General features: G+C 39.9%; 1 protein-coding gene and 1 pseudogene across 1 annotated transcript in view; both read left to right on the plus strand.

Moving 5' to 3' along the window:
• On the plus strand, window positions 1-26,255 carry LOC149213522 (serine/threonine-protein kinase-like protein CCR1 pseudogene; annotated as a pseudogene).
• The window catches only part of LOC149213521 (BTB/POZ and MATH domain-containing protein 4-like), a 173,047-nt gene that overhangs the window by 22,096 nt on the left and 123,896 nt on the right, over window positions 1-27,055 (plus strand). The window lies entirely within an intron of this gene.

Genomic DNA, 27,055 nt, shown 5'->3' on the forward strand with positions numbered 1-27,055 from the left:
ATGGGCAACCTTGACATGATCAGTGAAGCAGCAAACGAGGAAGAGCGTTATAGAAGGAAAGCTTCAGTATTCTGGGTAATTGGTTGAGCTGCTCTAAGCCTATCATCTGCTGCATTATGTCATCTTCATGGTGAAGATCTTTGATGTCTGATCTCTCATTTTGGCAAGTCAAAGTGTTGACTTCAAATGTATTTGTACTATCTCTCTCTCTTTGTTGAACTATTGAAGAATATAAGAAGAATTGATCAAGGGTTTCCCCACATTGGGGTTTTACCTTGGCTGGCGCCACATCTTGTGTCCTCTTGCCTTCTGATGTTTATGTTTATGTTCTATCTGCACTTTACTATCATGCTGATGTGATTGCTAATCTGAATATTGTCATTGGGCTAAAATGAAAAATTGAAGTAAATTGCTCCTAGCGTAGAACATACCTAAAATTTAACTGTTGGAGCGGTGGTGAAGACAAAGCCCAAGCAAGAGTGAAAGAGCAATCACCGAAGACAATTGGAAAGGACAAAAGGCTCAATGGGTTCCTCATCCCACATCCCGAGAGCAAGAAGTGTTGGATTACGTGAAGGGTAAAATCCCCGAGCCTCCATCAATTGCACTAGTTTCTCCGAAGATGAAGTCGAAGCGTAGAAGATTATCAAAGATTCCATCGACTAGCAGGTCACTTCAATGGAATGTCTGGATCTAAGGGTGGAAGGAAGGGCAGATGCCTTGCTTGAAATAAGTTTGGCCATTATGCGAGGGAGTGTGCAAATAAGAGGGACACATCACATGATGATGATCATAATCATTCCAGGGGCATCTTCAATGATCGAAGGAATGACAGGTTCAATGGCAAAGGAAAAAGAAAGCAAGGAACTCCAGGTATAAAGAATCAAATATTGTTTCTGATAAGCAAAAGGAGTATTATCTTATATTGGCCCTCTCCACTACCTCTCCTCCGGACTTGTTGGGAAATTGGCTTATTGATAGTGGTGCCTCAAGGCACTTTACCGGATACAAGGAAGCGCTTTCTAATCTGATAGAGAAGAAAACAATCTTGGAGATTATCTTTGGAGATGGTGCCACCTATCCCGTAAAGGGTGTAGGGAATGCTACTCTTCAATTGAACCAGAGTAACTCGATTCATTTACAAAAGGTTCTTTGTGTACTTGATCTCAAGAAGAACCTTGTGTCCATTTCGGCAATGGAAGTCAAAGGTTTCAAGGTGGCATTCATCGATGGAAAGGTACGTGTGTGGAAAAGGAATTTTCAAGATGCTTTTACTCTTGGGTTCAGGGTTAGCAATTTGTATCAAGTTGCAGGAAGTCCAATGGGGACCATGTCATGTGATATCTCTTCTATGGCACCAGAATTCAAAGAAGAGCATGAAGGTACATGTCCGAGATATACCGAAGGAAATCTTACAAGGGGATTATTCCCCTCATGTAATAGCAAGACCACAAATTTGGAACAACTTGAGGGGTTTGAGATTCATGATCGGGAATCTCATGTATGCAGGTTGAAGAAAGCTCTCAATGATTTAGAGCAAACACCCTAGGCTTGGTATGAGAGGATTGATAGCTAGCCGATGAAGCTGAGATTCACTAGGAGTGAAGCCGATCCAAACCCTTGCTTTAAGGTTGTGGATGATAGACCTCTCATACTGGTACCTTATGAGGACGACCTCTTTCTGACAGGTGCAAACCCTCTCATTTTCAAAAGTAAGAGGGAGTTGGGTTCCAGATTTGGAATGGTGAACTGCAAGCTCGTGACTACCTTGTTGGAGCCTAACTTTAAGAAGTTATGCGGTAGTGCTATCGGACTTGATTTGGGAAATGCCTTTGAGGTTTATCTACTCATAGTAGCATTAATGTTCTTGGTGAACTCCCGTCTGGATATTTGTTTTGCAGTTAGGATGTTGAGCCAACGTATGGCTGAGTCTCATCACTCGCATTGGATTGGTGCCAAGAATCTTCTGAGATATCTTCGGGGCACAATTACTCATTGATTGTGATACACTGTTGGAGTTGCGAGGCTGCATGATTATTTGTTAAATTGGCAACTAGGGCCAAACTCCATGTGGGTCAGCTTATTTATGGCAGCTGATATTTTTATTGGATCCCTCTCGTCGAGAGGTGTAGGATTGATCCAAAGATCATTTGATTCCGATAAGTATTTATGGATATATGAATTTAATTTGTTTATGTAATTATTATCAAGCTGACCAGCATCTTATGTAGGCTTAAAAGCCCAACTGACGTGTCTATTCAACCTTTATGTTTTTAGTATAAATAAGAGAGGATTTGGAGTCATTAGGGACATAGATTCTTCATGTGATCTCCTCTCCACATCTTGGGTTTTAGGAGAAGGAGAGACACTAATGAAGAATGCCCTAAGATATTGCCCTAATTCAACGTTGGAAGTAGAGCACTTAGCCACAGATTAAGGAAGACATTATTACGCTGTTCATGATGAGGCACTGCACGCTGTTCATGCTGGAGACTATTACGCTGTTAATAGAGACACATATGCAAACAATGAGGATATGTATATATACGTAGTCGATAGAGATATATACGCACAGCTTTCATAATGCCCTAGCTCTAACGCAGATATGGAGCAATTACGTACAACGATGAACGTTGGCAATGGAGCAACAACGCACAATATGATGTTCGTGGTGACATTTACGCTGTACACTTAATACGTTGTTCTTGAATTATACGCAGGGCAGAGACAGAAAACATGATGTCCTAGGTCATATGGATGATCCGCAGTCATAACCACAGTCACGAGGAGGTGAAGCCGCAGTTAAGGCGTGAAGCTACAGTCCTGTTCATGCAAAGGATACACGTAGTCCTGTTCATGCAAAGGAAACACGCAATTCAGTTCACGCAAAGGATACCCGTTATATGCTGGTCATAGAAACTCTAATACACTGTTAAGAGGGACACTTATACACAGAACACAGTCCATGTTTAAGATTGCCCTGATACATGAGGGTAAATACGCAGCAAGTCAAAGAGATCTGGCTGCAGTTAGAAGGGAGGCCTGTAGCTGCCAAAAGGAATACCTTACGCAGTATGAAGGTGTCAATATTACACAGTGTGGCATATTTGTAGCAGCACAATGAACAACATGATAGATCTATTCTCTCGACTCAATGAAGACTATGTTAGAAGTTTCAAGTCCTGGCATAACTCTGATAATGAAATAGATTTCAATGACGGTCAAGAGATCCTTGGCATACAACAGTCTCATCATGTTTCAAAGAACAATGACTAGGATCACGTTAATATGTATATCAACATGATGTAAGGGCAACAACATAATGATGATGCACATCTGCAAGGGCAGCAACATGATGATGGATAAGATCATGGACATGGGCAACATGATGATAATCATGATTAATGCAGCATGGTGCAATTTGCAGTGGTGCAGCAAGAGGATCAAATGCAGCACGATGATAGGTGGAGGAGTCACCTTGGAGAATCAGTTGAAGCAGAATGTCTTCAACTGATCTCATCGTTATACGAAATGATCTATGCTAGATCTAGATAAGTCAAAGTGTTGACTTCTGTTGTAAATGTACCATCTCTCTCTCTCTCTCTTTCTCTGTTGAACTTTGAAGATAAAATAAGATTTGATCAAAGGGTTTCCCCACACATTGTGGGGTTTGTCCCTGGCTAGCGCCACGTCTTGTGTCCTCTTGTCTTGGCATGTCTTCTGCGAATTCTATTTATGTTCTATCTGCAGTTTATCTTAATGCTGATGTGATCGCTAACTGTGAAAAAATAAATAAATTGCTCTAGCATAGAACATGCCAAAACTTAACATTATTCTGATCACTGATTGGGCAAACAATGTGGAGGATCGCAAGAGCACTTATGGGTGCTGGTTCTCTTTGGGTTCTGCTTCAATATCCTGGATGAGCAGGAAGTAGAAGATGGTTGTTTTGAACACCATTGAGGCCGAATACATAGCTGAGAGTATGGCCTCCTGTGAAGATGTCTGGTTGTGGAAGCTCTTCTGTGAGCTATTTGGACACATATTGGATACGATCGTGATCTTCTGTGACAACCAGAGTGGGATTGGATTTTTGAGGAATCCCGTGTTCTATGATCGCTCCAAGCATATAGACATTAGGTACCACTTTATCTGGGATATGGTACAACGAGGAGCAATAGGGCTCCATCTCTTTGGGACTGATGTGCAGGTCGCTGATATTTAGATAAAGCCCCTGGGAAAGGTCAAATTCTTGACTTTCCGAGAATGACTAGGAGTCGTGGAGAGACTCTCTTGAGGGTCCTGTATGGTATGGATATTGAGCTCTGGGAGCTTTGGGGCACTTGGGGGTACTTCTTGGAGCGATGAGCTACCATAGGGTGAGTGGTTCAGCCTTCCCCTAGTGGTTTGCTATGTAGGCAGGATGAGTGGTTCATCCTTCTCTTGTTGAGACATCCTACACATGCAGTCTGGGACTTATGGGAAGTACCTCCCATTTGGCCAATGAGCAGGGAAATGAGGATAGGGACCATAGTACTACTAATGGACGCATCGTGTAGTATCGTACTCTCTATGCTAGGATGATATTGATCTGGGATCAATTGGAACTGACTTCGGGTCAGCATGAGTGGTCTGATACACTCTCTTTATTTGGAACTCATTTCGCATCAATAAGAGTGGTATGATACACTCTCTTTATTTGGAACTCATTTTGGATCAGTAAGAGTGGTATGAGACACTCTCTTTATATGGGACTGACTTCGGGTCAGTAGAGAATGGTATGATACATTCTCGATCACTTCTTCTTCATAGTTCAGCAGAGAAGTGCAGGGCACTGATGGTAGAGATAGTACGGACTGACAGATGGATTAGCAAATGGAGTTCTCCCTAGTTGAGAGGGAGTGTTAAAATTGGCAACCGGGGCCAAACTCCATGTGGGTCTACTTATTTATGGCAGCTGGTGTTTTTCTTGGATTCCTCTCGTTGAGAGGTGTAGGATTGATCTAAAGATCATCCGATTCCGACATGTATTCATGGAGATATGAATTTATTTGTGTTATGTGACAATTCGTCAAGGTCGGCCAGCAACCAAATTAACCCCATCTTACCTCAATGTTGCACCATAAATAGAGGTGGCCTTCAAGTCATTTTACACTCATCTCTTGTGATCTCACTCTCCACTTGTTTGGGTTTTTGGTGGAAGGAGAGGTCTAAAGGAGATGCCCTCTATGCAGTCCTAAAGGAGGAGTCTTGGACGTGCCCTAGTCACAGTCAAGAAGGGCAGTGAAGTGTAAGCCCTCAACACAGTCAAGAAAAGGCTCTCTAGTCTAAGGGAGCTTCAATGCAAATCTAAGGAGTCCTAGAGGGAGCCCTAGCCACAGTAAAAAGAGGCCTACACACAGCTGAAGGAAAAGCCCTCATACGTTGTCCCAAATGCCCTAGCCGCAGGTCATGAAGGGACCCTAATTTGCTGTCACAAGAGACCCTCAAACATAGCAAAAGAGAGCCTTGATCTGGTGTCTGTGCAACTCCTAATCCGCAATCCTTAAAGGTCCTAATATGCTGTCATAATGGAGACTCTAGCCACTGTATTGAGAAGAGTTCTATACACTAGAAGGTCATGAAGCCCTAGCAACAGTGAGGAGATTTGGCCACAGGCAAAAAGGGAGATGTATTATACTGTCATAAGGAAGCCCTACAAATAGTTAGGAAGAAGTCTAAATGCAGGCCTAAAGGGAGATGCCCTAACTGCTGTTCTAAACAAGATCAAGGCGTAGTCATAAGCCCTAAACGCTGTCAAGAAGTGGTGACCTCAATCCGCAGTGTAGGGTGATTGAAAGGAGCCTTTATTCGCTGTACTAAGGTGTCTTAAACACACTGCCGTTAGAGGCCTCAATCTGCAGTGAAGGGTGACTAGGTGACTATTCTAAGAAGCCCTTACACGCTGTTCCACATCTAGAGGGTGATCCGCAACTACAAGAGGATGGTCACAAGCGGTACTAATAGCTGGGTGCTATCCAGATGGAGGCCTTACACATTCACCTAGCCGCTGGGATAATGCCACATTGCTGTAGGTGACATCATGGCCATTTTCGTATTGTTTGGGTATGATATGCTAGGCATAAGTATCCAATAGGAAGGAGCTATGGGGCTGCTGCATAAACACTGATTGGGTCACTGTGTGAAGGGACAAGGTTACAATGAATTGCTGGGCTAGGCCGCAGGCCATGGCCAGCAGTTGGAGGCCTCTTTAAGTGCTGTGCCCAGACCCTATAATGCAACGTATCATTGGAGATCAGTGTGAAGGCTATTCACAGGAAGTAGGTGGACTGTGGAATATGTTTAGAGAGCAATAGCTCTCAGATCTTGTGACCTAACCAGAGATCAAGTTTGCCAAGAGATGCTTCAGTCCTTTGCTTACACAAGTTGCCAGATGGGCAGTCTTGACATGATCAGTGAAGCAGTAAAGGTGGAAGAGCGTTATAGAAGGAAAACTTCAATATTCTGGGTAATTGGTTGAGTTGCTCCAAGCCTATCATCTGCTTCTTTGTGTCATCTTCATGGTGAAGATCTCTGATGTCTGATCTCTCATTTTGGCAAATCAAAGTGTTGACTTCAAATGTATTTGTACTATCTCTCTCTATTGAACTATTGAAGAATATAAAAAGAATTGATCAAGGGTTTCCAACTTTCCCCACATTGGGGTTTTTCCCTGGCTGACGCCACATCTTGTGTTCTCTTGTGTTGGCTTGTCTTCTGATGTTTATGTTCTATCTGCACTTTACTATCATGTTGATGTGATTGCTAATCTGAATATTGTCATTGGGATAAAATGAAAAGTTGAAGTAAATTGCTCCTAGCATAGAACATACCTAAAATTTAACATGTTTTGATCATCATCAAACATAGTCTCAAAGATTCGAGTAAGACCAACTAACATGCATACAAGAGTTGTTGAAGTATAAAAATTGCACAATATTTAATGTTGAAATCCATGTAAGTATATTATATTATCTTCTTCAAACTTCACACTAGTTTAAGACTTCATAAAAGTTGCCAAATTTAGGTATGGAAGAGTCATCAATTACCTCGTTTAGGTGCTCCTAGTTCGGGGGGGGGGGGATTAGTTCCTATGTCAATTCTTTAATCAATAAGTGTAAATGATAAGTGATATGGTTAGGGGTGGACTTCATGAGAGGTATCATAGTCTTATACATGGGTTGTCCAAGACCTTCATCCATGAGCACATTTGTAGAGGGAGCACTTGTATTATTTGAGTTACCCTTTCCTCCACCCCTTACTTAGCCCTTTCCTTTTCCTTAATTGGCTTGCTTAATAGCAAGCTTTCATTGGTTTTATTTAAATGGCCTCTTTTGGATGGGAAAATCATTGCTCATTAGGGGTTGGGGTGCTCCTTGAGTCCCTTTTGTTTTGATAGGTCATGATAAGGATGTGATTGGAGTGATGGCCTCATATGCGGGGGTAGAGCCCAAGCTAACTTGGTTTTTAATTATAATTCATCTCTTGTGGCCTTTTTGCATTTTAACTTATGGCACATGCTATTTATTTATAACCTTTGGGCATTTCCAAGCCCCTCTTCTCGTAGGATGAGACATGCAGGGAACTAGTACGAGTGATTGACAACAACCGACCCAAAAGATAGGACAACAAAAAAATAGATAAATGGTAGGTGTTGAGTGTGGAAAGACGTGGAGACACTATCTTTATCAAGGCTTCCTATTCATGTGTCTCCTAGATAGTGTAAGAAAAGCCGCATAATGGTTACAATGGACTAGAAGGGAAAGATGGCCACCGAGATGAAGTAAGGCAACAAATATAAGTTCCAAACATCATGTTCCATTATCTGACTTCAACTCATGATCCTTAGATGTCTAAAACATTAAATGTAAACACTTTGTATGTACCTAATGGTTGTTGAGTTTTGATCCACCATCATTAGATGAGTATGCTAACCTAATGGTTGTTGAGTTTTGATCCACCATCAATAACAAGGAGTGAGAGGCATTTGGGAGGTTGCTATTTGAGGGTCATATGAGGTTGCCGGTTGGAAATTGCATCGTGGGAGAAATTTTTTCTCTTATGGTTACCCTATATGTAGGTGGGTAATAATTCTTGTTATGCTTTTCATGGTTACACTTGATATTGACCAAGTTAGTTTTAAAGGGGTCATCCCCTATCTACAATTTAGCCATGAGGAGGATGTGTATATTAAAGCAAAGTTAAATGTTATCTCACCCAAAGGGCCTTGGCACATATGTTGATGCACACACAAAAAGGGTTACTTCGATGATAAGGGTGTTGGAAATACTGAGGGGGGGTGAATCATTATTCCTTTAAATTGTTATTTATGCCTCAACATGGATCAAGCACAAGTCTTCACTCTGTTTGAGATACTTGGTTACAGATCTAAACTACTTGTTGACCACTACTGGTCAACTACCCATGCAGTACACCCCCCTTTTCTCGGCAAAAAGGGGCAGCACCTGATCAGCATATCCATGCCATCCTGCCATCATCAGCAGCCTAATCATTTTGATTGTAAACCCAGTCTGCATATATGAATTGTAAAAAATCTTAGCAGACATGAGTCATGTATGTAATTTGCCTAGGTGGACCTAACTTTCTGATGATAATCTACGTCCCGGAAGGTTTTTTGTCTCACCGATTCACGGATCGGCAGAGTTTTCCTTCAAACCTGACCCCAAAGCCGGGATTGATTTTGTCATTAGAACTTTAGGAGAATCCTAGTGTGTTGATCTGCTAGATTATCGTTGTGTCGCAGAACTGGGTATTTTGTGAGGGTCTGTATTAATTGGGTTTGTCCCTTAAGATGTAATTTTGTAAAAGTCATGATGTAATGTGTCCTGAGGGTCGAGAAATGTTTTAAATCCCCTCTTGAGTCCTAAGTCCTAGGTCCTAGGTGATGTTTCCGAAGGCTTAGTTCAGTGATCCATTTTAAAATGAATTAAAAAATTAAAAAATGAATAAAAATAATAAAATAATAAAAAATTAAAAAAGTGAAGCAAAAACCCTAACTAATAAAATAATAATATTTTAAGTGAATAAATCGACGGATGAGATCAAGAGATGTCTTGATCCTCATCAACGGTCGAGATCATTTCTACATGGATCACTCGAACTAGCCGTTAGGATCATTTCCTTTATATAGGGTCTTAGGGGGTCATTTCAAATCATTCGATCTGTGAGTCTAAGACTGAAGAAGCTCTCTTGTAAATCTGTTTCTGGTTAATAAAGGAAGACTTTGGGGTCCATATCTTGCTGGTGTTACTCTCTTGGAATGCTGTGAGATCATTTCATTTTTTGCATATGTTATTTTCAGCCATTAATATTAGCTTCTTATAGAGTATTGTGAGCACAGGTATCTTGTTCACTTGCTGGGGTTTGGGTGCTGTTAGGGTTTCTGAAGTAATGGCAGGTATCTCCATTACTGTTTGAGATCTAGCAACATTTTTGCCCTCTTTGTTGACGGTTGTTTTGAGCTGTGCAGAAAACATTTTCTGAAGGAATTTTGTGGGCGTTCGGGGAAGTTCTCGGCTGAACCAGCCAACTCCCGCAAACATTTTTTGCTGAGCCCAGTTGGATTTGATCCTGGGTCTATCATTCGGTTTATTTATTTGATTTGCATGAGAAATTTTCTGAAGTTCTTCACAGTGACAAATCTGAAATTTTCGTTTCGTTAAAATATTTCCGTTCTTATTGCTGAATCTGGCTGTTAAGGGGCCAAATCTGTAAATTAATCAGTTGTCTTAGGGTTTCAATTTTCTCTGATCTAGGGTTTCAAATTTTTTGCTTTATGCAGTTTTTATCAGGGTTTAGGGTTTTTAGGTTTCATTTTATCACATAAAAAATTTGGAAAATCATTTTTGCCAGTTTCAGTTGTTTTTCATGTTATATCTTAAGATCTGAATTTTTCAAGTCAAGATGCGAATATGATATCTAGTTAATGGTCTAGGATTCTCGTGGTGGTTTAAAGCATTTATCTTTTTTCAAAAATTCTCAGTCGCTGGATATCGTTTGGTTATGTGATTTCGCTGATACCTTTTGATGACAAATGATTGTTGTTCACGGTTTATTTTTCTATATCTAACAAGTAATCATTTTAACAATAATCTCTTAAGGCACTGGTCTGCTCAATTAATCAAATCATTTTAGTGCTTTTTATATCGTATCTCGTGTCTCCCAACCAACTGGTCGACAGTTGGTCTCATCACCTCACAGGGACTACCCCCCTTAGCCACGGGAGACAGGCTTAAACGGAGGGATCGGGGATCAGAGTGACAGCCCCCGGTCTGAGCGTTGTCGTGTCAATCCGTGCGACAACATTTTTTGGCGCCGTTGCCGGGGATAGAGTTTTTCTGTCCTTGGTGTTTCAACGACTTTTCATCATTCATCGTTCATCTTTTTATCATTCATTTGAGCCGGCAACGCCAACATTTTTGGCGCCGTTGCCGGGGACAGAGTTTTTCTGTTCCTGGAGTTTCATCGACATTCATCTTCTCATCTCTCATTTGAGCTGGCAGATTCAATATTTTGGCATCTTTTCATCACATATCAGCAGCATCTCTTCGGTGTGTTTCTTGTTTGGGTGGCGACTCCATTTTCTTATTTTTTCCCAGACAAGAAGCCTACCACATATCTGTTTGTTGATTGTTTCTCGGATCTTAGAATCAGATTTGTTGTTCAAGTGGCGACTCCACTTCTTTCATCTTTTGATTTTCTTGAGCAAAGATCTAGTTCTATCATCCCTTATTGTTCATCATGGATTATTCATGTAAACCATGTCGTTTTATTCATCGTCTCCATGATTTTCCGGAGGAGGCCCTTCCTGAATTACCTATTTTTTCAGATGGTGATCCAATCGCTGCTAAAAGGCATATTGACTTGTTTATTCGCATCATGATCATATATTGCAGATCCCCTCAGTTTAATCATGACGATATCAAAATGCGTCTATTTGTCCTTTCTTTAGAAGATGATGCTTTGAATTGGTTTAACAGTTTTCCTAAGGATTCTTTCACTTCTTTGGTTGATATTATCAATGCTTTTGAAGATAGATATTGTTATCCGAACAGCTTGCCTTCTACCTCTAAAATTGTTGAACAGAAAGAAAGTAATTCCGCTGTTGAAGAAAGATTTCAAAGTCAGAATGTGTCATCAACCGAAAATACTGCAGATCAAGTTCATGAAAAATCAGGGGCAAATGACAATGAAAGGGAAGAGCAAAAGAAAATTTTATTAGATCTAATGATGCTGGTGAGAAATATGGAAAACAATCAAACTAATTATGTCAATGATGTGAAAACTTTATGCACTCATCTGGAAAAACGTATTAGGGAGATTGAGGTCACGCAAAGTCACCATGCTAAAGAAATTGAGGCCATAAAAACTAAATATGAAACAGAAATTGGAAACATGCATAGCAAGATGTCAGTCTTGAAGGAAAATATGGTGACCATGAAAGCTGATTATGATAGGGAAATTGACTCTATGCAAAATAAGTTATTCACTATGGATGAGGAAATGACTATCATGACATTCAATCATAACAATCAGTTGGCTGACATGCAAGCAAATCACAGAGAAGAAATAAATTCCATACAGCACTGCTTGATGAACATAAAGGAAGGAAATGATAAAGTAATAAAAGACATGCAAGAGCACCATGCCAGACAAATCAGTGCTGTAAAGGTTGAACACTCTAGTCAGATGGATGCCATTAGAATGCAGGTTCAAAGGTTTCAGCAATTGGAAAATGAGAGAAACCAGGGAACATCAACAGATCAGGAGCCTTCTCATTTGTTGCAACAAGATTCATCTTATTATTGGGAGGCTGTTGATTCGATTGAAAGATGGTTGATTGAGGGTGATCCAGACAGACTTAAGAATGATAAAGATCAGATGCAAGATGAAGAAAGACATAGCACGCATATCTTACATACTTCATCTGATAGCTTTGAAACAGAAAGTACCAGGTCATCAATAATTCCACCTGCCAGAAAGAAAAAGCGTAAGAGAAAGAAAATGAGACGAAGATTTGATACATCAGACGGCCGTGAGCAGCTTGATTTTCGGATAGGAAAAAGTCCTACCATATGCAAAATTGGACATGGCACATCCGACAAGCAGCCCACAGATTTGCCTGAAAGCAGGCAAATGCTCAGTATGCACTATATTGAAAACATCTGATGCCGTAGGGCATCCTTTTGTATCGTATTTCTAACCCTACTCCTTGTTTTTCCGCATTTTCATTTCTGCTTTAGATAGTTAATAAATGAAGAGCTTTTTTCTTTCCTGTGCTTAATGTATATGCTGATTTTTGGATGGACGCTACTTATTTTTGTGTTGTATTGATGCAGATTCTGGATTCTCACATTCCTGCAAGCAGCAACGTGTCCCCAAGTAGAGCCAGATGTTGACCACTACTGGTCAACTACCCATGCAGTACACCCCCCTTTTCTCGGCAAAAAGGGGCAGCACCTGATCAGCATATCCATGCCATCCTGCCATCATCAGCAGCCTAATCATTTTGATTGTAAACCCAGTCTGCATATATGAATTGTAAAAAATCTTAGCAGACATGAGTCATGTATGTAATTTGCCTAGGTGGACCTAACTTTTTGATGATAATCTACGTCCCGGAAGGTTTTTTGTCTCACCGATCCACGGATCGGCAGAGTTTTCCTTCAAACCTGACCCCAAAGCCGGGATTGATTTTGTCATTAGAACTTTAGGAGAATCCTAGTGTGTTGATCTGCTAGATTATCGTTGTGTCGCAGAACTGGGTATTTTGTGAGGGTCTGTATTAATTGGGTTTGTCCCTTAAGATGTAATTTTGTAAAAGTCATGATGTAATGTGTCCTGAGGGTCGAGAAATGTTTTAAATCCCCTCTTGAGTCCTAAGTCCTAGGTCCTAGGTGATGTTTCCGAAGGCTTAGTTCAGTGATCCATTTTAAAATAAATTAAAAAATTAAAAAATGAATAAAAATAATAAAATAATAAAAAATTAAAAAAGTGAAGCAAAAACCCTAACTAATAAAATAATAATATTTTAAGTGAATAAATCGACGGATGAGATCAAGAGATGTCTTGATCCTCATCAACGGTCGAGATCATTTCTACATGGATCACTCGAACTAGCCGTTAGGATCATTTCCTTTATATAGGGTCTTAGGAGGTCATTGCAAATCATTCGATCTGTGAGTCTAAGACTGAAGAAGCTCTCTTGTAAATCTGTTTCTGGTTAATAAAGGAAGACTTTGGGGTCCATATCTTGCTGGTGTTACTCTCTTGGAATGCTGTGAGATCATTTCATTTTTTGCATATGTTATTTTCAGCCATTAATATTAGCTTCTTATAGAGTATTGTGAGCACAGGTATCTTGTTCACTTGCTGGGGTTTGGGTGCTGTTAGGGTTTTTGAAGTAATGGCAGGTATCTCCATCACTGTTTGAGATCTAGCAGCATTTTTGCCCTCTTTGTTGACGGTTGTTTTGAGCTGTGCAGAAAACATTTTCTGAAGGAATTTTGTGGGCGTTCGGGGAAGTTCTCGGCTGAACCAGCCAACTCCCGCAAGCATTTTTTGCTGAGCCCAGTTGGATTTGATCCTGGGTCTATCATTCGGTTTATTTATTTGATTTGCATGAGAAATTTTCTGAAGTTCTTCACAGTGACAAATCTGAAATTTTCGTTTCGTTAAAATATTTCCGTTCTTATTGCTGAATCTGGCTGTTAAGGGGCCAAATCTGTAAATTAATCAGTTGTCTTAGGGTTTCAATTTTCTCTGATCTAGGGTTTCAATTTTTTTGCTTTATGCAGTTTTTATCAGGGTTTAGGGTTTTTAGGTTTCATTTTATCACATAAAAAATTTGGAAAATCATTTTTGCCAGTTTCAGTTGTTTTTCATGTTATATCTTAAGATCTGAATTTTTCAAGTCAAGATGCGAATATGATATCTAGTTAATGGTCTAGGATTCTCGTGGTGGTTTAAAGCATTTATCTTTTTTCAAAAATTCTCAGTCGCTGGATATCGTTTGGTTATGTGATTTCGCTGATACTTTTTGATGACAAATGATTGTTGTTCACGGTTTATTTTTCTATATCTAACAAGTAATCATTTTAACAATAATCTCTTAAGGCACTGGTCTGCTCAATTAATCAAATCATTTTAGTGCTTTTTATATCGTATCTCGTGTCTCCCAACCAACTGGTCGACAGTTAGTCTCATCACCTCACAGGGACTACCCCCCTTAGCCACGGGAGACAGGCTTAAACGGAGGGATCGGGGATCAGAGTGACAGCCCCCGGTCTGAGCGTTGTCGTGTCAATCCGTGCGACAACACTACTATTCCACACAGTCCGAAATATGCCACAGGTTCAAGACTCCTTCTGTCACAAGTTCGAGATTTCTCTGTCCATAGATATAAGGTTCCTTCTCTGCCCAGATCCAAGGTCTGTCCACATGGTAAGTACAGGTCTGAGCCTTTGGTTTGTGCTCCTAAAGATATCCTCACAAGTCTAACACAAATTCGAACCTCTCATATGCCACAGATCCAAGTGTTACAATGTCATAGGTCCTAGAATGTTGTGCATAGGTCTACCAGTCTGAGAGTTTATGCACAAGTTTGATTCAAAGTTTCCACAGGTTTGAGCACAACAAATGTCACAGGTCCGAGCTTCTTCCTCAAATGCTACATGTCTGAGCTGATGGTCCGAGTTGAGGGTCACAAATCTGAAATCATAGCTTTGTTTCAAAAGGAAATAATAGGTCTTTAAAGTGACCCGAGTTACAATTCTCAAAACAAAGATATGTTCCCAAGGTTCTATCAACAGAAATTCAACGAAACTATTGAGAATTCTCCAAAAATGGCAAACGTTAGATGGTCTTCATCCTCCTTGCCTCTTTGGTTCACGAGTTATGAACCCTACATGCTTTTGCACTTGTTATCTCAGCTTCGAGTTAATGGTTAGAATGTGGAGTCCAACTTTGTATTTGTACATATTTTCCATATAGTGAAGAGACACATCCCTTTGAGGAGGAGCTGACTTGCACATGTAGGCTCATGCCGGATAGCATAAAAAAAATAATTTTTCAACTTGTAAATTCATTTTCTCTCAAACTATGTGGGGTTAGGAGCTAAGTGCATGCTCCTTGGAAAGGGTTTGATGTCCTCTAAGAGCCTATGTCATTGTTTCCTTGAGTTGGTGTCTCCTTTAACATCAATAACGGATTTTCTTCCAACTAAGGGTCACTTTAATGGAAGCTATATGAGGTTTACTTTCGAAAGTTTCTGAGTTCACAAAGAACTTGTAGACACCTACTAAAGCCATGTGGTCGATGTGCACATTTGAGTTGCCCCACTTACTCCATTCACATGTTGGATCATTTCACATGACTTAGCCACTGGGAAATTATGGAGGTGATGTCATAGTTAATGAAGCATTTTTTGAAACCAAGGGATGGTGTGATGTCATGAAGCCGTGGAATATATCATTTAGTGATTTTCTTAAGTGAATTCTGATCTTCTAATCTGATAATTCTTTTAATGATTTCTTAATCAAGTTGCTTATGTAACATGTATAATTAAGCAATTATACATAGAAAATCTCAACAATAACGCAATAATGATAGTAGGATCATAAAGAGATGACCAAGCACAAAAGAGAGACACAAAGTTTTGGGAGGAAACCCAATAATCTTTTGTAGGAGAAGTTCTTCAATCAATTCAACAAAAGGTACAATTTGATTTTCTAGTCAAACTGGGTCAAATTGACCACATGAATCCACACAGGTCAAACTTGGTCAAACATAGAGAAATTTGGGCTTTTGCCTCAGCTAGTCAACTATGGTCAAATAGGCTGAAATTCGTCCTCTTGCAACTACCTTAGGAGTTTGGTCAACTGTGGTCAAACTGATAAAAAACATGCCCAAAAAATTTGGTCAAACAGTCAACTGCTGCAGCCATGTGTGAGATAAAATGCTGGTCAAAGTTGGTCAAATACTTAGACAAATTCGATTGCCATAGAAAAATCATCTTCCTCGTGAAATTCAGCCTCTTCTTCAGTCCTCCTCGCACATGTGAGACAAATAAAATGATTTATGTGAGTGAATTGGTCTCCGAGTGATGATGTCAAGTGCCTTTATATAGTGATTGAGGATACCTGAATTGGTGTCTTTATGGCTGAGCCTACTTGTGTCCTTATGCTCGGACGAATTGACTTTTGGAGGCAAATTAAATTCAACATTTAAATTTTGAATTCCCCCCTTTTAATTCCTTTTGAGGGCCAACTTGAGTAATTGGGAATATTGACCCTAGCTACTCCAAAAATCAACACCCCCTCTTAGCTAGGGAGGTACTGACCTTTATTGAAAAATTTCTCCTTCCCGAGAAAGATTGGATGAGCTTGCTATGTTAATGTATCTATCCTCTTCTTGTGGAAAGTATCTGCATCAACATCATGCAAAGGGATCTAGTCATCTACTATTCAAATTCCCTTTGCAAGTGGATCTAGTTAGCCAATGGTCAAAACCTTTTTGCCTTTTGGGCTCAACAAGAGTAGTCTTGGGTCACCAACTCAACAAGTCGCGCAAGGTCAATACCTTTGACCAAAAATGGTGAAATGCTAGGCCGATTACCATTCCTACATGCTAATTGGATGGTTAAGGCACTGAATCTACCCACTAGCTAGGTGCCTCTTGGCAATACGGTGAGAACCTTTTGAATGGGGTAGTACTTTGGGCCATTCTCCCTAGCCACATTACATGGCCCCTGGTCAATACCCTTGACTTGTCGATATCCTGACCTAGGGAGAATCTTTGCGCTTGATACTACAACATCAACACTCCCTTTAACTAAGGGAAGCATTCTCAACTACTCTAAGTTTGTCCTTAAAGTATACAAACTTTACCCTGGGACAAAGTCTTTGTGAGAATGTCAAAATCCTGCTCGTTTGTAGAAATGCATTGGAGCCTTACTGCTCCCTTTTGTATCATGTCTTGACAGTTGATCTCAATGTGCTTCAACTTGTCATCATGGTCGCCTCCAACATCTAATTAAATAATCATGCGAGTAGCTTTTGAAGCCACACTGCTTCAGAGCTCACCAAACTAGCTGCAATATACTCTGCCTCTGAAGTTTTGAGTGTGATAGATGTTTGCTTCTTGCTCATCTAAAATATCATAGCAAAACCCAAACCGAAGCAACATCTTGATGTGCTCTTCCTGTCTTCGACACTCCTTGCTCTATCTAAATCTGTATATTCTTGCAATTGTACTTCGTCATGTCTCAGTCCATATCCATTTGTACCATTAATTGTACCTCAACATATGTTGTGTCGCATGTTCCTGCTCAACCATAAACTGATCGACTTCCTTCACTAGGTGCTCCCTTTGAAACAGTTCCTCCTGTGGCAATCTTGGCTGCTCCCTCTGCCATTGCTGTTTCCTAGTCACTGAAGCATATCTACTGACTGCCATGGTCTACTCATAGAAGGCATACTGCTCTTAGAGACTTCCCATCTCTGTGCATCTAGTCTGACAATTTTGCAGTCCATCATCTGAAGGATCGAACTCAGAGGTCAACTCCCTCTAACACTAAAGGTGGGCATGACTCCCCCCTTTATCACAGAAGCGAATCCTCCTGCCATTGCTGCTCCCTATGTCACGTGAGTCCTTCTGCTGTTGTCTGAAATAGGTCATATAATAACAAGATCAACCAAGACTCAACATATATGCATTCATACGAGAACACCATGCCTGAGGTTCGCATAAAGCTTTCTTCAGAGTGCAGACATGAGACTCCTCCTCATGTATCTCAAAGCTTTGAGGTTGTTTCTATATACACTCCCTCAATCACTCCATTGGGGAGAATGGTCTTTACATCCATTTGACGTAATCTCCAATCCATAACAGAAGTAGTAGAAATAATAATTCTTATATAAGTGTACCTAGCAACAGGAGCAAATGTCACTTTGTGGTCCTCTCCCTTTTTTTGGGAGAACACTCTTGCCATGAATCTCGCTTTGTATTTCTCTATGTTGCCATCTACCGTATGCTTGATCTTGTAGATCCACTTGGAAGTCACCACCGATTTCCCTTCAGGTCTTGGCACAATTTCCTCCATTATGACTCTCTATAGACATGACTGTTCGTGAAAGGGTACTTATCTTGCTATATATACATGACCCTCACTCATAATTGTAACATCATTCTTATTTATACATTTTTAATATATGTTATTGTATCCTAGATGGAGATTTACATATTCCAAGTCTTCTGGAGTATTTAACTTGAAGAACGAACTTTGTTTGTTCCACAAGCCTTGAGTTGAAAGAGTTGCACCATCACTTCATTTTCTAGGCCTCTGACAAGGAATCTTTCTTTTGCACTGTTGATTGTTGCCTTAGAAAATTGTTTGAGGGCTCTTTAATGTGGATCTTCAAGATGCAGTGCTCCCCGCATATGTTAAATTTCAGTCTTAAAAGATGATCCGGATTATTATATTTTGATTGATGATCTAAAATCTGCTGATTTACTTTTTCAAGGTTCCTTTCAAATCTGATCAAGCCTCTCAGACATTTGGGTTGATGATGGGGTACTCCAGGCCTGTGATAAACACCAGTTCTATGTCATTGTCTTTATTCATTAATCTAATTGTCTCCGCTGCTCACTGCTCAGAAATGACCCTGATGATGTAATAAATGGTAATATCATTCTGTGGCTGATGTTTTATGTGCTCATACACTTATGATAAACATCCCAAGCTTGAATTTGTTATTCAATCTGGTAGCTTTGCTGTCAGTTGAGCAAGCTGCAGGTGCCTTCCATCATTGAGGTGCTGAGAACCCTGGAAGCCTTTTATCAACTTGGTTTTGTTGGATGCTTCAGAAATTTTGTCCAATCTGCTCTCATTCTGTATCTGTACTCATACCACTCCTATTCATGATTTGTGTCAATCTAGCCAAGCATGATAAGGTAGTGGTCAGGCAAATAAAGTCAAAGTGAATGGCCTCAAGGCTATGCTGATGACCTCTATCAGCCATCAAAATGCCAATGTTCACATCCCTTGGTGCTGTTTTACTAAGAAATGAGTGCCTCCAAAAATGCAAAATGAACTGTGCATTTTCAGGTGGTAAGAGGTATGAAAATATGCTGTTTAAGCTAAAAAAACAGAAGTCTGAAAATCTGCGAATAGCATGGTAATGTTGCCTTAACTTTGAAAAGAACAGCTCAATTTTCTCTTGGTGCACTTGCTGGTGAAAATACAGTTCTGAACATAAGCATTAAAAGTTTTCCCTTGCTACTCCTGTAAAATCCTCGGTCTGCAAATTAGGTGGGGTTTTTAATATTTTGCCTTATCTTCCAGCTACCCTAGCACTGAAGAGTTAGTTGTTAGATTGATACTTCAGGAAATTTGGGCCCTAACTGGTGAATAGTGGTGCAAATGATTGCCCTAGCACCCTTAATGCTCAAATAAGCTCTGCAAATAAGATTTAGTCTTGCCTTAGCAGAGGTAGGTTGATGATGTTGTGCCATGGCTTTTGCTCCAATATGCCCTAGGTCTCATTGTGCAAATGCGGAGAACCATGGCGGGAAACCTGCTCCAAAATAGCCCAAAAAATAAGTGCAAATGTGGGATGAAAATGGCCTTTTTGGCCTTAACCCAAAAAATAAGTGCAAATGTGGGATGAAAATAGCCTTTTTGGCCTTTCCTAATCAAAGGGTTAGTGTCAGGCCTGACCAAGTCTTACCAGATTCACTGATTCTGTTGTGTCTTGTCAAACTGGGTTGGTGAAGTCTGGCTGGGTGACTGGGTCTGGTACTAATTTGCACTGAAACAGATAGGAGAACGGATATGGATACGGGGTTTGAAACAGATACCAAATTTTCAAAAATTTTGGATACGATATGACAGGAAACGGCACATACACACAGACACACACACACACACACACACACATATATATAACAAAATAAAAGTTTCATATTACCACTCATTTTTTAGAATCTAGATTCTATATCTAAAAATACATAATCAATTATCATCTATCATCATCATCAATTCAGCATAAACATTGTCATCATTATTCATGATTATTATAACATTCGTGATTCAACATATCATCAAGTTTCTATTTCAAATTTCAATCATCAACATGACAAGTTACAATATCATCACCAAAATTAATAATGCACACTACATAATACAAAGTACAAAATGAACTATGGCTGGCAGTTTACTATCATTATTCATAATTCATATGGTTGTTCAAAAGTTTAAAAGTTAAAACACCATCATAAATTACATTTACATATCATCAAATATGTCTTCATTTTTGTCACTAAGAAGTTTGCATCCTCTCCAAAACTGGAAGCATTGCCGCCATTTCCACTTGAAGATCCACCTATTGGTGACTCCACATCAAACAAAGTCATATGAGATCTGACATTCAACGTCATATCCAAGTTAGACAACTCTGGTTCCACATCCCATAATTTGGCGGCCCCAAATTTGTATATCTCTCGTGTGACAAAAGGCGAAGGTTTGAATGAACATACACTAGTTCCTTGGCTTTCTTAGAGTCCAATTTGTTTCGCTTCACTAAATGGATGAAGACATATGTACTCCAGTTCCTTTCTGATAAAGAGGAATTAGCAATTTGTGATAAGATCCTGATGGCCAATTTCTGTATATGTGAAAGTTCCCCACCATAGAAGTTCCACCAATCAATTGGACTCATTGCCCTCTTGTCCCGCATATAATCAATATTAGAACCCCAACCCTCTGATCCCACAAAATGAGCAAACTCTGCACGAATCCGAAGCCCAATTTCAGGATCTACAAAAAGCTTTCTAAAAGCCTTTTTAATTCCTTGTGAGACTTCTAGGTCTTTGCTTGGTGTAGTTCTTTCTGAATCACTTAGTGTTAGGTCCCTATAATACTAGTGATTATCCCATTACTATTGTAGTTGTATCCCTTATTAATATTGTTGTGCCCCGATTGTCCCCATATTTTTATTACTGTGCCCCATAGAATCCCTCTATTGTTATTTTTTGTGGCTTTATATTATTATTGTTAGGTCGGCTGGGTTATATTGTGACTCTTTAGACTCCTATATATAGAAAAGAGGTTTTATCATTTGAATCATCGAAGAATTGTTCATTTATGTAATGTAAAGAAGGTTGCCCCCTCGAAGAGGCTGAATTCTAAGGCGCTGATCTATCTTTTCTTGAGCTGGTTTCATAACATTTGGTATCAGAGCTTTGGATTCTAGGGTTTCGCTGCTCCAAATAGGTCATCGTGGCTTTTCGCTATAACTTTTTTTCTGCGACGTTTCAGAAGCTAAAAAAAACCCATTAAGAAGAAATCGCGCTGAACCTCGGGTCCGAATTTCAGAGCTTTTCGCGCTATATATGCGGAGACATGATCTGAGGAAGTTGGTCTTTTTATAGACTCTTGAATTACATTCCAAACAAGTGATATGGGGAAAATCGTCATAACTTTCTCTCTGAGCATCGGATTGAAATTTTGTAAGAAGGTACAGAAGGAGGACAGACTGTAGTTTCTTGTATATATTTTTTAGAGCCAAAGGTGGAAACAGTGACTCGTGGCATGTCGTACAAGTTCGCTCTATTGAACTAGTCTATAATCAGGTCACTGTGGGAGATTTCGCATAACTCTTGGAGAAAATCCAATTTGGATCAGACTGGTGGCATTGGAAAAAGGACACAGAGGACTACTACGGATTGCAATTTCAGAATTGATGATTTGAAAATACAGAGATACATCAGAGGCAATATCGAGCTCCTACAAAGTGAAAAAAGGTGTGTAGATTCTTTTAAATTTTTGCTTAAGATTGGTTTGAAAATTTATTTTGAAGGAATTCAAAGGGCTAGTAGAGCATTATTATCAGTCACTAATGTCCCGATGAAAGAAAATGCAAACACCTAGTAAGCAACTTGAAAAGCTTTAGCATGACTCATAAAGAAGAGAAAGAAATGCTACATGATATATCAAAATTACAAGAACAAGTGCAACAAGTGTCACTTGCACAAAAAGCAACAGAATCTAAGATGGATGGTTTAAGGAAAGATGTAGCAGCTAAGATGGATGGTTTAAAGAAAGCTGTAGAAGCTAAGATGGATTGTTTAAAAAAAGGCGTAGAAGCTAAGATGGATGGCATGGACGCTAAGATGAATGGCATGGACGCTAAAATTGATGGCATGGATGATAAGATGGAAGAATTGAAGATAAATATGAATAAGTTGCTACAAGAGATGGTCACTAATGGTGAAAGGGTACTAAAAGAAACTCATGATGAGAACAAAAGAAATGTTAATCATGATTCCATAGACTCTAATGTTGGATCGAAGACCCACCATATTCCAAAAATTGATATGAGGAAGTTTAATGGCAAGGATCCTGCAACATGGATATTATAGATGGAGCAATTTTTCGATCTCAATAATGTGCAAAACACACAAAAAGTACGTGTTGCAACTTTATATTTGGAACCAAATCAATTTGTATGGTATCAATGGTTTTTCTCTCGTAAACAAATTATCACTTGGGCAATTTTTACGGAAGAATTGACAACACATTATGAAGATACAAAAAGCTACACTTTTTTTACCCAATTGATAAGTTTCAAACAAAAGGGTTCAATAATGGAGCACATTGAGGAGTTCCAAAAATTGAACATAAGGGTAAAAAATATTCCAGAGGAGCATAGGGTTGATGCGTTCATAGGGACTTTAAAGGATAATATCCAACATGATCTTCGCCTTTGGGAACCTGATTCATTAGAGAAGGCATTCAGGTTAGCAAGAAAAATGGAAAGCAAAATTATGGCAACCAGGAAGCATACCAGTCACAACTATAAAGATGGAAGTGTTGTTACCCCTAGCTTTCCACAACCTATAAGGTTGACACCACAACAATTGGAAGAAAAAAGAGCAAAAGGACTTTGTTACAGTTGTTATAGTAAATACACTAAAGGTCATAAGTGTGCTGAAAAGAAATTATTCTACATAGATTGTGAAGAGGAAGAAGAAAATGAGCAAGAAAGGTCAAAAGAAGAGGATATACTCTAGGAACAAAGCCTAGATAAAGAAGAAATGAATCCGACTATATCTTGTAATGCATTGGCTGGAATTACCACTCCTCAAACCATCAAGATAGAAGGACAAATCAAGAAGAAAAAGGTAATAGTGTTGATTGATTCAGGAAGCACCCACAATTTTATTCATTGTAAGGTAGCAAAAGAATTGAATTGCTTCCTATATCCAACACTAGAGTGTCAAGTGATGATTGCAAATGGAGGAACGATAAATTGCTCTGGAAAGTGTTATTAGGCCGATAGGCCTTTCTTATGCATCAACAATTGTCAACACTTTTACCCCCCTCCGTTCGATCAAGTGAGACACTTTCAACCGTTGATTTTTAGGCCGATAGGCCTTTCTTATGCATCAACAATTGTCAACACTTTTACCCCCCTTTGTTCGATCAAGTGAGACACTTTCAACCGTTGATTTGAAGTGTCACTGCTTTTTCCAAATATCAGTTGAGTTGCTTTTCACCTCTGTGGCATGGCAATATATTTTTACAGCTTTTTCCTGTTGAAACACTGCCAAAACACATTATCAATATAAAACACTTTTACCTTGCTCCGTTGGATCAGGGGAGACACTTTCCACCGTTGATTTTGAAGTGTGACTGCTTTTTCCAAATATCGATTGAGTTGCCCTCTTAGCATGGCAACATATTTTTACTGCTGTTTCCCATTCTTTTTGAGCGATCGCTCGGCCTATCAGGGCAATTTCAGTCATGTGGGTGGTCATGTAGCAGTATCTATGGACCAGTATTGATCTGTTTTCTGCTCATTTGCATTGACGGCGTGTGTGGAAATGGAGCCATGTCTCCCATAGCAGCATCCTTCGGAGACGAGAACGTGTTCTGTACCATTGATGCAAGTGGGAAGCAGCATATAACATGCTGGGGGAGAAACAACACTTCACCAGCTACCGATGCTACTTCAAGCCCATCTCTGGCTGCACTCTCCGGTGGAGGTGGATTCCTTTGTGGACTGCAGGCTAACACTTTCAGACCATTTTACTGGATGAACAATGAAACAGGTACTAATCTTGTGCCCCCAAGTAACCAAAACAGGCGTTATTCAAATATTGAATCTGGGCAAAACCATGCTTGTGGAATCCGTAGTCATTTGGATCAATATCCCGGTATGATGGACTGTTGGTCTATGAAAAATACAACAAAACAACGATCCTTTTACCGATCACTCTGGCCGCATCCCAATATCGCCCTGCAATCCATTGTTGCAGGCGACGATCTCACCTGTGGATTAGACCAGGACGGAATGGCATTCTGTTGGGGATTGCCATCTCCACAGTTCAATATCACTGCCCCTCCCCCCTACAAATTTCGAAACCTTGTATCTGGAGGAAATCATGTCTGCGGAATTGTGAAAACAACTTCAGAAGTCAAATGCTGGGGGGATAATTCCATGAACCAGGGAAGCCCACCAGAGAAAACTCGGTTTATAGCCCTCGCAGGAGGCTCAAAACATTCTTGTGGTATCCGCCAAGATAATCATTGCGTGGAATGCTGGGGAAGTTTCAATCAGTCTTCAATTCCAAAAGATGTCGGGTTTCTGGGCATAGCTTCCACAAATATCGTGACTTGTGGCATTAGGGAAGATAACTTGATCGTGGATTGTTGGGGAAATGGATCGGGTTATAATCCTCCTTTGCAGCTTTTCAGCCCAGGATTGTGCAGCAGGGAGCCTTGTCATAGTGGGGAGTTTTTCTTCAATGCTAGCGGTATGGGATTGCCTGATTTGATGAGTTTGTGCCTTCAGAAAGAAGAGCAGATCTGTTCCCCTTGTGTGGAGAATTGCCCAAATGGATTTTTTCTCTCAGATCTTTGTTCTGAGAACGCTGATCGTGTCTGCACGGCATGCTCTCTATGTCGAAATAGTTCTTGTCAAGAAGCTTGTGGAGATGGGTTTCATGGACCTGTCTCTGCAGTCTCTCCATCTAGTTTAACTGAGCAACAACAAATAAGTATTGTAAAGCAAAAGGAGCGGCATATGGATCTTGTTACTATTCTAGGGGTGTCAATTTCCTGTGGGTTTGTTTTAGCTTTCATTGGAGGCTTTGTTCTCTGTTTGATAATAAGGAGAAAAAGGGGGCAAAGTGAATGTGCCTTTTGCATAGGGCAACCAGATACTGAAAATCAGCCAAATCTTAATGTCCAAACACCCTCGTCTGGAATTACCACTTCTTGGCCTACTGCAAATGACTTAATACGGATGCAAGCCTTCCGTCTTGCAGAGCTTCGAGATGCTACAAATGGGTTCAAAGAGTTCAACGAATTGGGTCGAGGAAGCTATGGATTTGCCTATAAAGCTGTTCTTCTAGATGGAAGACAGGTTGCTGTTAAAAGAGCTAATGCAGCTCGAAGAATCCATAGCATTAGTAGAGATTTTGAAACAGAGCTTGAAATTATATGCAAACTCCGCCACGGCAACTTGGTTAATTTGTTGGGCTATTGTGAGGAGATGGGGGAAAGGCTTCTTGTGTATGAATTCATGCCTCATGGAACTCTTCACGATCATTTGCATGGAGATCTCTCTCCTCTCAGTTGGACATTGAGGTTGAGAATCTCCATGCAAGCAACACGAGGCATTGAGTACATTCGCAAAGATGCATCGCCTCCGATCATCCTTAAAGATATTAAGGCCTCCAATATTCTTTTGGATGGAGAATGGGGAGCCAGGGTTGCAGATTTTGGGTTAACTATATCTGGAGAAAGAGGTCTTCCTTCCCCTATCCAGAAAGGGGATGCTGTCTATGTTGATCCAGATTACTACAAGTCTCAGAATTTTACAGAGAAGAGTGACGTATACAGCTTTGGTGTGGTTTTGTTAGAGATTCTGAGTGGGATAAAAGCACATGATACAGATTTTGATCCACCCAATATTGTCGAATGGGTAGCACCCGTGATCAGCCAGGGAAAGGCAGCAGTCATCCTAGACCGTAGTGTGGATTTACCACGAAATGTGTAACCTTTGCTCAGAATGGCTGATATTGCATAGCTTTCTGTGAGGCAAGACCCAAACGAAAGACCAACCATGTCAGATGTGGCTACATGGTTGGAGCAACTCGTCAGAACTAGCTCTTAGTATTGCTTTTCTATCTACGATTGCGAGCATTCTTGACAAATTGAAGATTATTGCTTGAGAATTATTTTTCCTCGAGGGCAAAGCCAGTTGGGGTGTTTTTGTCTAAAATTCAAGTTCAAATAGCATCTCATCTACCTGGTATTGACATTTTCCTTTTTACTCTTTAGGACATTGTACCAGAGAATGCGTCCTTGTTTTTTTGCCTGTTCTGTACAATTTGAGTGTTTGTATTCATTCTTCTTCACAATCAAAAGGTATTGCACTGTTCTTGTAATAGTTCTAAAGACCAAGAACAGTAAGCTGTTTATTGTAACATTGAGTTTGAGTAAACATCGGATTTTTTTGTTATGTATGCCAAAAATGATGCAAGTTTTAAGCATAGCATGTTGTTGGGTATACAAATCTCAGTCTTAATTTATTATAATCATTGCATGGGTAATCATAGAGAAACACAATCGAAAAACATTATGCCTAGCTTGTCAGTATGTATCATCTATTGTATTTATACTCATTAAGCTATAGTACAGATTGCATGTTCACATTCACTTGTATGAACGTATTTATAATTATTATTAATAACACGTTAGTAATGCTATAAAACGTTGTTTAAGCTATAATGGAGATTCCCTGTTCATATTCATTTGCTTGAAATTGTCTCCAAATTGACCATGTTTAAAGCCACTTTAACCATAATGAGGTTCCTCCCAAAAGGCATTACAGGCCACTTGCCCATTTAATATATAAGCGCTGACTGCATTTCCTATTTGAGGCTTTATACATGGTAAACCATGCTCTCATGGACACAGACCAAGTAT

This window comes from Pinus tabuliformis, chromosome 1_1 (assembly GCF_031772625.1).
Source record: "Pinus tabuliformis cultivar Carrire ecotype Pingquan chromosome 1_1, CPIR1, whole genome shotgun sequence".
Taxonomy (NCBI): domain Eukaryota; kingdom Viridiplantae; phylum Streptophyta; class Pinopsida; order Pinales; family Pinaceae; genus Pinus; species Pinus tabuliformis.